This window comes from Ornithorhynchus anatinus, chromosome 1 (genome assembly GCF_004115215.2).
Source record: "Ornithorhynchus anatinus isolate Pmale09 chromosome 1, mOrnAna1.pri.v4, whole genome shotgun sequence".
Classification (NCBI taxonomy): domain Eukaryota; kingdom Metazoa; phylum Chordata; class Mammalia; order Monotremata; family Ornithorhynchidae; genus Ornithorhynchus; species Ornithorhynchus anatinus.
The window spans coordinates 105,485,410-105,496,611 of record NC_041728.1 but is presented as its reverse complement, the minus strand read 5'-3'; the positions used below and the strand labels follow the sequence as shown (position 1 = coordinate 105,496,611).

Sequence of the window (11,202 nt, the reverse complement as noted above, 5' to 3'; positions counted from 1 at the left end):
CAGGTAGGGGAAGCATTCGAGTATAATGTATGCATGTTGTGGGTGGGGTGGAATGCGAGTTTAAGTGCTTAGGGGAAACCTAAACTGGGGAATATTGGCAGGAACAGTGATGTCCCCTTTGTAATTCCAGCAGCATTGGAACTGTACAAAAAAATCTATCAGGAAATGAACTGGGGATATGGGAAAATTGGAGAGATAGGGAGACAATTCATTCATTCAGTCGTATTTATTGAACGTTTATTGTGTGCAGAGCACTGGGGATAATTCCGCACAACCATAAACAATGACTCTCCCTGCCCATAACCATCTTACAGTCTGGAGCAGAGGAGACAGATATTAATACGAATAAATAAAATTACAGGTATGTACATAAGTGCTTTGGAACTGGGAGGAGTTAAAGGTACAGGAAGCTGGATAGGAAAGTCAAAAGCTGAAGAACCATAATAATTGTGTTATTTATTGTTTATTGTGTCAAGCATTTTGCTAAGCATTAGGGGAGAGTAATAATAATAATAATAATGTTGGTATTTGTTAAGCGCTTACTATGTCCCGAGCACTGTTCTAAGCGCTGGGGTAGACATAGGGGAATCAGGTTGTCCCACGTGGGGCTCACAGTCTTAATCCCCATTTTACAGATGAGGGAACTGAGGCACAGAGAAGTTAAGTGACTTGCCCACAGTCACACAGCCGACAAGTGGCAGAGCTGGGATTTGAACTCATGAGCCCTGACTCCAAAGCCCATGCTCTTTCCACTGAGCCACGCTGCTTCCCCCCCAATCAGGTCACATACAGTTCCTGTCTCACACAAGATCACAGTCTAAGAAGGATGGACAATACACACACACATACACACACAGCAGGCAGATGGCAGAGATTGCATTAGAACGCAGATCCCCTGACTCCCAGGCCCGCCCCCTTCCCACTAGACTGCACTGCTTTATCTAGGTGACCTGGGCTAGGTGGGAGGGGCTGGGCTATTTCCCCAGCTAATTCAAAAAAGCCAAAACTCAGCTGGACTTCCCCACTAGGGGAGGGATTTCTATTCAATCGAGAGGGAATCCCTCATGACTTTGCCAACTAATGACCCCTCTGATCACCCTTTCCTCCACAGGGTCTTACCTCTGAGTCCCCAAGCCACAGGCCCAAGCCTGATTAGGAAGGAATCAAAGGGAGGGTACAACTAACCTGCATTCATTCAATATAGGGTTAGCTAACTAATAGTTGTGGTGTTTGATAAGCACTTACTATCTGCCAAGCACTATACTCCCCCACTCAGCGTCGCACCTGGAGAGTTTCGAGTACTCTACCAGTCTCGTCTACAGGAGGAAGAGTCAAGCAGTGGCCTACCCATTCCATTCCTAGCTTGGCAAATGGCTAGCGAGTGGATGACAATCTGCTACAAGTCAAAATAATAATTATGATATTTGTTAAGCACTTACTTTGTGCCAGGCACTGTACTAGGTGTTTGGGTGGATATAAGCAAGTTTAGTTGGACACAGTCCCTGCTCCACGTGGGGCTCAGAGTCTCCATCCCCATTTTACAGATGAGGTAACTGAGGCACAGAGAAGTGAAGTAACTTGCCTAAGGTCACAGAGCAGACAGGTAGTGGAGCTAGGATTAGAACGTATGACCTTCTGACTCCCAGGCCCGTGGTCTATTCACTATGCCATGCTATTTCTCTACAACTCACCTGTCCTGGGCAGCAGTGGCATGGGAGAGAGTTGAGGGTGGAGACTCAAATTTTCTGCATGAAAGGAGACAATGGTAAACCACTTCTGTATTTTGACCAAGAAACCTCTCTGGATCCACTACCAGAAGGATTGCAGATGGAGGTGGGGCATTCCGAGAGAGATGTGTCCATGGCATCGCTATGGGTCAGAGCAACATAAGCATGACAGCTTATGACTTGATAGCATAAGGCAAGAAAAGCACTATACTAAGCATCAGATTAGATACAACATACCCAAACTGGACAAAGTCCCTGTCCCACATGGGACTCACACTCTAAGAAAGAGGTAGAACAGGTATTGTACCCCCATTTGAGAAGCATCGTGGCCTAGTTGATAGAGCGCAGGCCTGGGAGTCAGAGGACCTGGATTCTAACTCTGGCTCTGCCATGGGTCCACTGTGTGACCGTAGGCAAGTAACCTCACTTCTCTGTATCTCCTTTGCCTCATCTGTAAAATGGGGACCAAGACTGAGCCCCCAAGGTCGACAGGAACTGTGTCCAACCTCACTACCTTTTATCTACCCCAGTGCTTAGTAAAGTGCTTTGCACAAAGTAAGTGCTTAACAGATACCATAGAAAAAAATTGCAGATGAAGAGATTGAGGTGCAGAACAGTTGTGATGTGGCCCAAGGTCACATCACAGCAAGCAGAAGAGACTGGATTAGAACCCAGGTCCCTCTGACTCTCAGGTCCATTGCTTTCCAGGCCAAGCTACCCCTTGGAGAAGTGGGTTACTTTGCACAAAAATCCTGTGAAACACCTGGGGGAGGTGCATTTACACACACTAGAACAGGAATCATGGTGCATCAATAGGCAGGGATGGCTAAATCTGTCCTGCTATCCTATCCTATCTCCTCCCTCCTCGCAAGTGCCACCCCCTCCACCTGCGCCTCGGACCCCATTCCCTCTCACCTTCTTAAAACCATCGCCCCTGCCCTCCTCCCTTCCTTAACTTCTATTTTTAACCACTCAATCTCCAAGAGCTCCTTCCCCTCTGCCTTCAAACACGCCCACGTCTCCCCCATCCTAAAAAAACCCGCTCCTGACCCCATTTCCCCCTCCAGTTATCGTCCTATCTCCCTACTACCCTTCCTTTCCATAATCTTAGAACGAGTCGTCTACAATCGATGCCTAGAATTCCTTAACTCCCATTCTCTCCTAGACCCCCTCCAATCTGGCTTCCGTCCCCTCCACTCTACCGAGACTGCTCTCTCTAAGGTCACCCGTGACCTCCTTCTTGCCAAATCCAATGGCTCCTACTCCATTCTAATCCTCCTTGACCTCTCTGCTGCCTTTGACACTGTCGACCATCCCCTCCTCTTCCATACCTTATCTCACCTTGGCTTCACGGACTCTGTCCTCTCCTGGTTCTCCTCTTACCTCTCTGGCCGATCATTCTCGGTCTCCTACGCTGGAGCCTCCTCCCCCTCCCATCCTTTAACTGTTGGAGTTCCTCAAGGGTCAGTTCTTGGCCCTCTTCTGTTCTCCATTTACACTCACTCCCTCGGTGAACTCATTCGCTCTCACGGCTTTGACTACCATCTCTACGCAGATGACACGCAGATCTACATCTCCGCCCCTGTCCTCTCCCCCTCCCTTCAGGCTCGCATCTCCTCCTGCCTCCGGGACGTCTCCACCTGGATGTCGGCCCGCCACCTAAAACTCAACATGAGCAAGACTGAGCTCCTCATCTTCCCTCCCAAGCCCGGTCCGCTCCCAGACTTCTCCATCACCGTGGATGGCACGACCATCCTTCCCGTCCCGCAGGCCCGCAATCTCGGTGTCATCCTTGACTCGTCCCTCTCGTTCACCCCACACATCCTATCCGTTACCAAGACCTGCCGGTTTCACCTCTACAATATCGCCAAGATCCGCCCTTTCCTCTCCACCCAAACGGCTACCTTACTATTACGGGCTCTCGTTATATCCTGGCTAGACTACTGTGTCAGCCTTCTCTCTGACCTCCCTTCCTCCTCTCTCGCCCCGCTCCGGTCTATTCTTCACTCCGCTGCCCGGCTCATCTTCCTGCAGAAACGATCTGGGCGTGTCACTCCCCTTCTTAAACAACTCCAGTGGTTGCCTATCGACCTCCGCTCCAAACAAAAACTCCTCACTCTAGGCTTCAAGGCTCTCCATCACCTTGCCCCTTCCTACCTCTCCTCCCTTCTCTCTTTCTACCGCCCACCCCGCACGCTCCGCTCCTCTGCCGCCCACCTCCTTGCCGTCCCTCGGTCTCGCCTATCCCGCCGTCGACCCCTGGGTCACGTCCTCCCGCGGTCCTGGAACGCCCTCCCTCCTCACCTCCGCCAAACTGATTCTCTTTCCCTCTTCAAAACCTTACTTAAAAATCACCTCCTCCAAGAGGCCTTCCCAGACTGAGCTCCTCTTCCCCCTCTACTCCCTCTGCCATCCCCCCTTTACCTCTCCGCAGCTAAAGCCTCATTTTCCCCTTTTCCCTCTGCTCCTCCACCTCTCCCTTCCCATCCCCACAGCACTGTACCCGTCCGCTCAACTGTATATATTTTCGTTACCCTATTTATTTTGTTAATGAATTGTACAGCGCCTTGATTCTATTTAGTTGCCATTGTTTTTATGAGATGTTCTTCCCCTTGACGCTGTTTAGTGCCATTGTTCTTGTCTGTCCGTCTCCCCCGATTAGACTGTAAGCCCGTCAAACGGCAGGGACTGTCTCTATCTGTTGCCGACTTGTTCATCCCAAGCGCTTAGTACAGTGCTCTGCACATAGTAAGCGCTCAATAAATACTATTGAATGAATGAATGAATGAGCAAATAAGGCAATCATCCCGACAGACACTCTGTTGGAATCCCCAATATCAGTGCTCCACGCAGGCTGATGCACCGAAACACTGACACCTCCCCAGAGAGGTACATTCATTTACACACGTTATGAGGCATTGTGAATTTCATCATAACATGCAGATGATTTTCTTTAATTAGCGTTGTATACATAAGGGCAAGTCGTAAACTTTCAACAGTATAGGTAATCAGCCAATTAGTATCTACTTAAGTGCGAAGTTAGAATATGAAATGGCTATTCCAGATCTGAGAACACAATCTGACGTTTTCTCATTTCTCCTACCATACAGCAAGCACTGTACTGGGAAATTTTTGCACTTATATTAGATCAGCACTACAATTTCAAAGCCAGCCCCTTGATTTATTCAGTAGAGGACACTGCCTCCAAGCACACAATCAGGATGCTTGGAAGGCACTTGTCTGCCAACTCTGCATATGGTAAGTACTCAATAAATATGATTGATTGACTGATTGATTGGAAAGGTGTTTGATGGCCTCTTGTCCATCCTAATCCTTCTCAACCGCTCAGCTGTCCTTGTCACTGTTGACCACCCTCTTCTGGAAACATTATCCAACTGCGGCTTCACTGTGTCTCCTTCACAGGGACTGTGTCCAACCTCACAACCTTGTATCTACCCCAGTGCTTAGAACAGTGCTTGGCACATAATAAGTGCATTTCAAATACCATAAAAAATTGCAGATAAGAATGATGATGTTATTTGTTAAGCACCTACTAGGTACCAGGCACTGGCCTAAGCACTGGGGTACACACAAGAAAATCTAGGGTAGACACAGTCCCTGACCCAGGTGGGGCAGACAGTTTCAATCCCCATTTTATAGATGAGGTAACTGAGGCATGGAGAAGTGAAGTGACTTGACCAAGGTCACTCAGCAGACACGTGGCAGAGCAGGATTAGAACCCATGACCTTCTGACTTCCAAGCCAGTGCTCTATCCACTATGCCATGAGACTGAGACAATCCTTTCCTGGTTCTCCTCCTATCTCTCTGGCTGCTCATTCTGAGTCTCTCTCATGGGCTCCTCTTCTGCCTCCCACCCCCTAAGTGTGGGTATCCCTCAAGGATCAGTTCTGGTTCCCCTTCTGTTCTCCATCTACATCCACTCTCCTCGAGAACTCATTTGCTCCCATGGCTTCAACTACCACCTCTGTGCAGATGATACCCAAATCTACATCTCCAGCCCTGATCTCTCTCCCTCTCCGTAGTCTCACACTTCATCCTACCTTCAAGACATCTCTGCTTGGAAGTCCTCCTGTCACCTCAAACTTAACATATCTAAAACAAAACTTCTTATCTTCCCACACAAAACCTTTCCTCCCCCTGACTTTCCCATCCCTGTAAATAGCACTGCCATCCTTCCTGCCTCACAGACCCATAATCTTGGCGATATCCTTGACTCCTCTCTCTCATTCAACCTACACATTCCATCCATCACTAAATCCTGTCAGTTCCATCTTCCCAGCATCACTAAAATCTGCCCTTTCCTCTCCATCCAAACTGCTATCACATTAATCCAATCACTTATCTTATCCTACCTTGACTATTATACCAGCCTCCTTGCCGACCTCCCAGCCTCCTTTCTCTCCCCACTCACTTTTCTATGAAAACGTTCAGGACATGTCACCCTGCTCCTCAAACAACTCCAGTGGTTGCCAATTCACCTCTGTATCAAAGAAAAACTCCTCTCCATTGACTTTAACACACTCCACCACTTTGCCCCCTCCTAATTCATCTTGCTATTCTCCTAATACAGCTACAGCCTGCACACTTAGCTCCTCTAATTCTACCCTTCTCAGTGTATCTTGATCTCACCTATCTCACTGTCAAACTCTCGCTTATGAACTGCTTCCATCCTGGATTGCCCTCCCTCCTCATATCCGTCAATTACTCTCCCGACCTTCAAAGCCTTATTGAGGGCACATCTCCTCTCTACATCTCATTTTTGTAGAAAAATGATCTGGGCAGCAGAATGAAGTATGGACTACAATGGGGTGAGACAGGAGGCTGGGAGGTTGGCAAGGAGGCTGGTATAATAGTCAAGGTAGGATAAGATAAGTGATTGGATTGATGTGATAGCGGTTTGGAGGAGAGGAAAGGGCAGATTTTAGTGATGTTGGGAAGCTGGAACTGACAAGATTTAGTGATGGATTGAATATGCAGGTTGAATGAGAGAGGAGTCAAGGATAACATCTCCCTTCTGCATCACACTGACTTGCTCCCTGTGTTTGACAGGGACTCTGTCCAACCTGATTTGCTTGTATCCATCCCAGCACTTAGTAAAGTGCCTGGCACATAGTAAATGCTTAACAGATACCGCAATTATTATTCTCTCCTCCCAGCCACACAGCACTTATTTACATATTTATAATTTATTTATTTATATTACTGTTTCTACCTATTGTACATAAGAAAAGTCTTGCTGGCAGGGTTTGGGCTGGAAACCTAGGTATGTTTTGGGGTCTCCACATCTGCAGGATTTTAAACCAAATAGACTCTTAGGTTGACCAGGGAGAGGATGCTGAATCAGCCCTGAGATTCTCAGATTCAAGTATGCAGTAAGGGAAACTTATCCAGATGAGACCTAAAGGATGTTAGACCAGTCCTCACAAGCTTCATCTAGTCCTGTGATTGGTCTTCAGAAGCTTCCACATTTTTCCTCTTGTAATTGCTTGGAATTTCAGAAGCATTTATTTTTCTCAAACTGGGTTGCGAGGATATGCCAAATGGCACACAGATTCAGGAAATGCCTAGATAATGCCGCAGCGTGGACCATTTCCCAAAAATGTCGCTATTTAGATTGAAGGAATCATTTTGTTTTCCTGATTGGTTTAGAAATGGATATGAATGAAAACAAATGCCAACACAGACTGGATTTCCAAAAATGCTGGATCATAGGAAAACCCAACTTAATAGTTACAATTGTCAACTGTTATAAGGGCAAATGGGTATCTGTTCGAAACAGGAAGTCCAGTTTTATTTTAAATAGCCATGCTGAGAAGTTCAATAGCTGTTTATAAAATTTTGACGTAATTGTATAACAACTCCATTTATATGACCTTGCTCTGGATAGGCCCTTGAAAATAAAGCATAGATGCAATTTGTGACATTCTAGAGACTCTTTATAAGAAGTGTGCATTCTCTGTTAATTGGATGACTGAGCTTTCTTGGAATTAAAATATTTTGTGAATCCAAAATATGTTTTCTGGAGCTGCTAAGAGATTTTTTTCCCTCCATAATTATATTTCAATTGCCAGAGTATAGATCTAACCAAAGGAGTTACTTCAATTGCACTTGAATTTTCATTTAAAAATGTGATTTTATTGGCAAAGTGATTAGAGGCTATGCAAATAAAGGAGAAAAGGGAGATGTGGTGAAATAAATATATACTTTATTCAGCTCAGTCAATGATTTATTTTCATGGGTGATACTCTTTATGTTTCCCAACTTATTGGAAAATACACAGCTTACTTGGCAAAATGTCAAGTTTATTTTTCCTGCAATTTTTGAAAATATACACTTGTAAACAGCTAGGTTGTGATAACAGTACACAGGGGAAATAATTTTCTCTGGACTGCATAAGCCCCCTTTAGTCTGAAAGTTCACTGTGGGCAGGGAATACACCTAGTTCTATTGCATGGACTCTCCCTAGTGATTAATTCAGTGCTCTGCATACAGTAAGTGCTCAATAAATTCCATCAACGGATTGAAAAAAGCATGAAACTGGGAGTTAGAAGACTGGGTTTTGAGTCAAGCTCTCCCACTGGTCTGTTGGGTGACCTTGACCAAATCATTTAACTTCACTGGGCCCTAGTTTCTTCATCTGTCAAATGGGGATAAATTAGTTTGTGAATCCAGGTCTGTGATTTGATAACCTATGAGCTACCCCAGTGCTCAGGGTATAGTATGCACTTAAAACAATCAATAGTTATTGATGTGTATGCTGTATGGACCATTTACCCAAATTAATGCTTCAGCTAGCTCCATAACATTCTTAGGAGAGTCTATTAAAGAGACTCTATAAAGTAGTAGTCAAATAGTTATCTAATATGTGCTTCTACTGTGCAGAGCACTCTTCTAAGCACTGGGAGAGAATGCACAGGTGGTAATTAGACCTGGTCTCTGTCCCTTGGGGGACTCACAATCTAAGAGGGACTCACAATCTAAGATTATATGATACCATTTGAGCACTAAGCATAGTTCAGGAAACAATCCTTCCTAATCAAAAGGAAAGGAATGCTTTGAGGCAAGATAAATGAAATGGCTTATTGTTAACTCAATATTTAAATCCAAGAGCTAGAAAAATGACTGATGTACTGTAAGATGAAAAGTATTAGTAAGCATCCGTACTTTAACTCAGAAAATTATGCTCTAGTGATAGGAAATAAATATTGTCACGGTTGTGCTAGCCAGGGATATTATTCAAGAAAATGGAGTGGGCTACATTATGGGAATTATTTTTTATACATTATAACAGAGTTGCTTGTACTCCATACATATTCATTTTATCATTAAATTGAAATAGGTCATCCAGGGGTGCAATTTGCACAGCTGCTAAGAAATGCAGTATCCATTAGAGAATATTGGGTCCCACACCAAGCAGTTGAAATTCACTTCCTAATTACTGATCGTTTTTCTGCTTCTGTGAATTCATAAGGTCAGTAACCTTGCCTGTCCCCGCTTCTACTCCATCCTCCCTCTGCTTCTTGGTTCTTGGTTTCCTGAGTCCACTTCTCTAGCATCCCAAGTTTGGACACTGGAAAAGGAAATGATAGGTATAATTCCACTCAAACCTTTTCTCCATGACTGGACTGCCCCTTCAGCTCTATATCTGCACCTCAAAGGAAATCCTAGATTCTTTACAAACTCTCTTTTAGTTCCCCCTTTCCCAGAAGTCAACTTTTGGTGTAAACTAAAAGGTCATCTCTGTAGGTCTCCAGTTAATTTGGAGAAGACTTTACCTCAGAGACATTATTGAATCTGTTTCAAAAGAAGTTTTCAGCCAGATTTGGCTGTTTCCAGAAAGAATGAGATTTGATGGCTTCTAATGCTTCTGCCCAGGAGAAAGAGGTTGGAACAGAATGACTTAAGGGACCATCTGCCACTTTTCATCTTTGACACTAGGATCCTGATCTGTGTGCTGTGAGGGTGGTAAAGGCTGGAGGACTCTCTCACTCTTCTTCTCAGAGCCCACATGGTGACCAGGTGACCATCAAAGCAGTGGGTCTGCATTTCAAATAGGCCTTGTCGGAAACCCATTTTCTCATTTACCGGGCACCATGTTGAACTCCTACTGTATGCAGAACACTCACCTGGACTATTACAATGGGCTGAGCTCTGTGCTGTGAACTGAACACTGCTCTCGGTGCCTACTATGCTCAGAGTACTGTACAAGGCAACCTCTATGAACACTATCCTTGACATCAGGCACTAGAAGTAAAATCACTTGAAGATATTACTGTCTGAAGATGCTGAGCCCATGGGGCAGGTCTTCTAGTCCTCTCGGAAGCACAGCTCAGTGCTCCTAGAAGAAGAGGATTCAGAATTTTCCTCACGGCCTTGTCCACCAGACCTGGAGAAAGGAGCATATTGCAACTCAGAACAGGTCTGCCTCATCAGAAAATTCAGAGGTCATAGGGAAACTTCAATCAATAAATCAATCAATTGTATTTATTGAGTACTTACCATATGCAGAGCATGGTATTAAACAGTTGGGAGAGTATGTTATAACACAGTTGGTAGACACATTCCCTGCCCACAATGAACAGTCTAGAGGTTGAACCTATGGTCTAGAGGAGCTTACACAGACTCTAGAGGAGCCTCTGCTGTCTGTGGAGAGGAAATCAATTGCATTTATTGAGTGCTTACTGTATGCAGAACATAGAAATAAGTGCTTGGGAGAGGACAATGTAACAGGGTTGTCAGCCATACCCCTTGCCCACAGCGAGTTTGTAATCTAGAGGTTGAATTTCAAGTCTAGAGGAGCTTACCCAGTCTCAGGAAGAACCACTGCTCTCCAGCTTCCTGTGGAGAGGAAATCTGCTATCCTACTGGAAACTGACCTCTCACCAGAAGGTTCTACCAACTAGCCTCTTCCAAAATAGTGGGATTAGAAAGGAAAAGCTGTCATATGTATTTCATATAACCCTCTTTGCTTGGTGTCAAGCAACCTGCCTACTGAATGCCAAGAGCAGGCATTTTTATCATACTTGGGGTGAAGATTTATGGTATTTATTTACATTTCTATTGGTATCTGTCTCCCCCACCTCCAGGCTGTAAACTCCTTGTGTGCAGGATGCATGTCTACCAACTCGTTTCCACTGTACTCTCCCAAGTGCTTAGTAGAGTGCTCTGTCAATGGTAAGTGGTACTCTCCCAAGTGCTTAGCACACTGTTTTGCACACAGTAAGTGCTTAATAAATGCCACTGATTGAATTATTGGTTTTGCTTTGCACTTGAGGTTATGTTAAAGAAAAAAAAGTCCAAACTATTACTGTTTGTGAGAGAACTAAAAGCAACCTGACTGAGAAAATAAACATTTTCATACACTCCCTCTTAAAATTGGATTTACAGCAAGGCAGGCAGTTTAGGTGCTAATTAGGGAATTCTTGCCCACCAAGTAGCTTATTTATGAGTTGA

At 45.0% G+C, this 11,202-nt stretch overlaps 1 non-coding gene across 1 annotated transcript; it reads left to right on the top strand.

Moving 5' to 3' along the window:
- Nucleotides 1-1,266: 1,266 nt before the first annotated feature.
- On the top strand, nucleotides 1,267-1,404 carry LOC114816481. The gene has a single exon (XR_003764263.1). It is a non-coding gene; the product is annotated as a small nucleolar RNA SNORA7 (small nucleolar RNA).
- The last annotated feature ends 9,798 nt before the right edge of the window (nucleotides 1,405-11,202 follow it).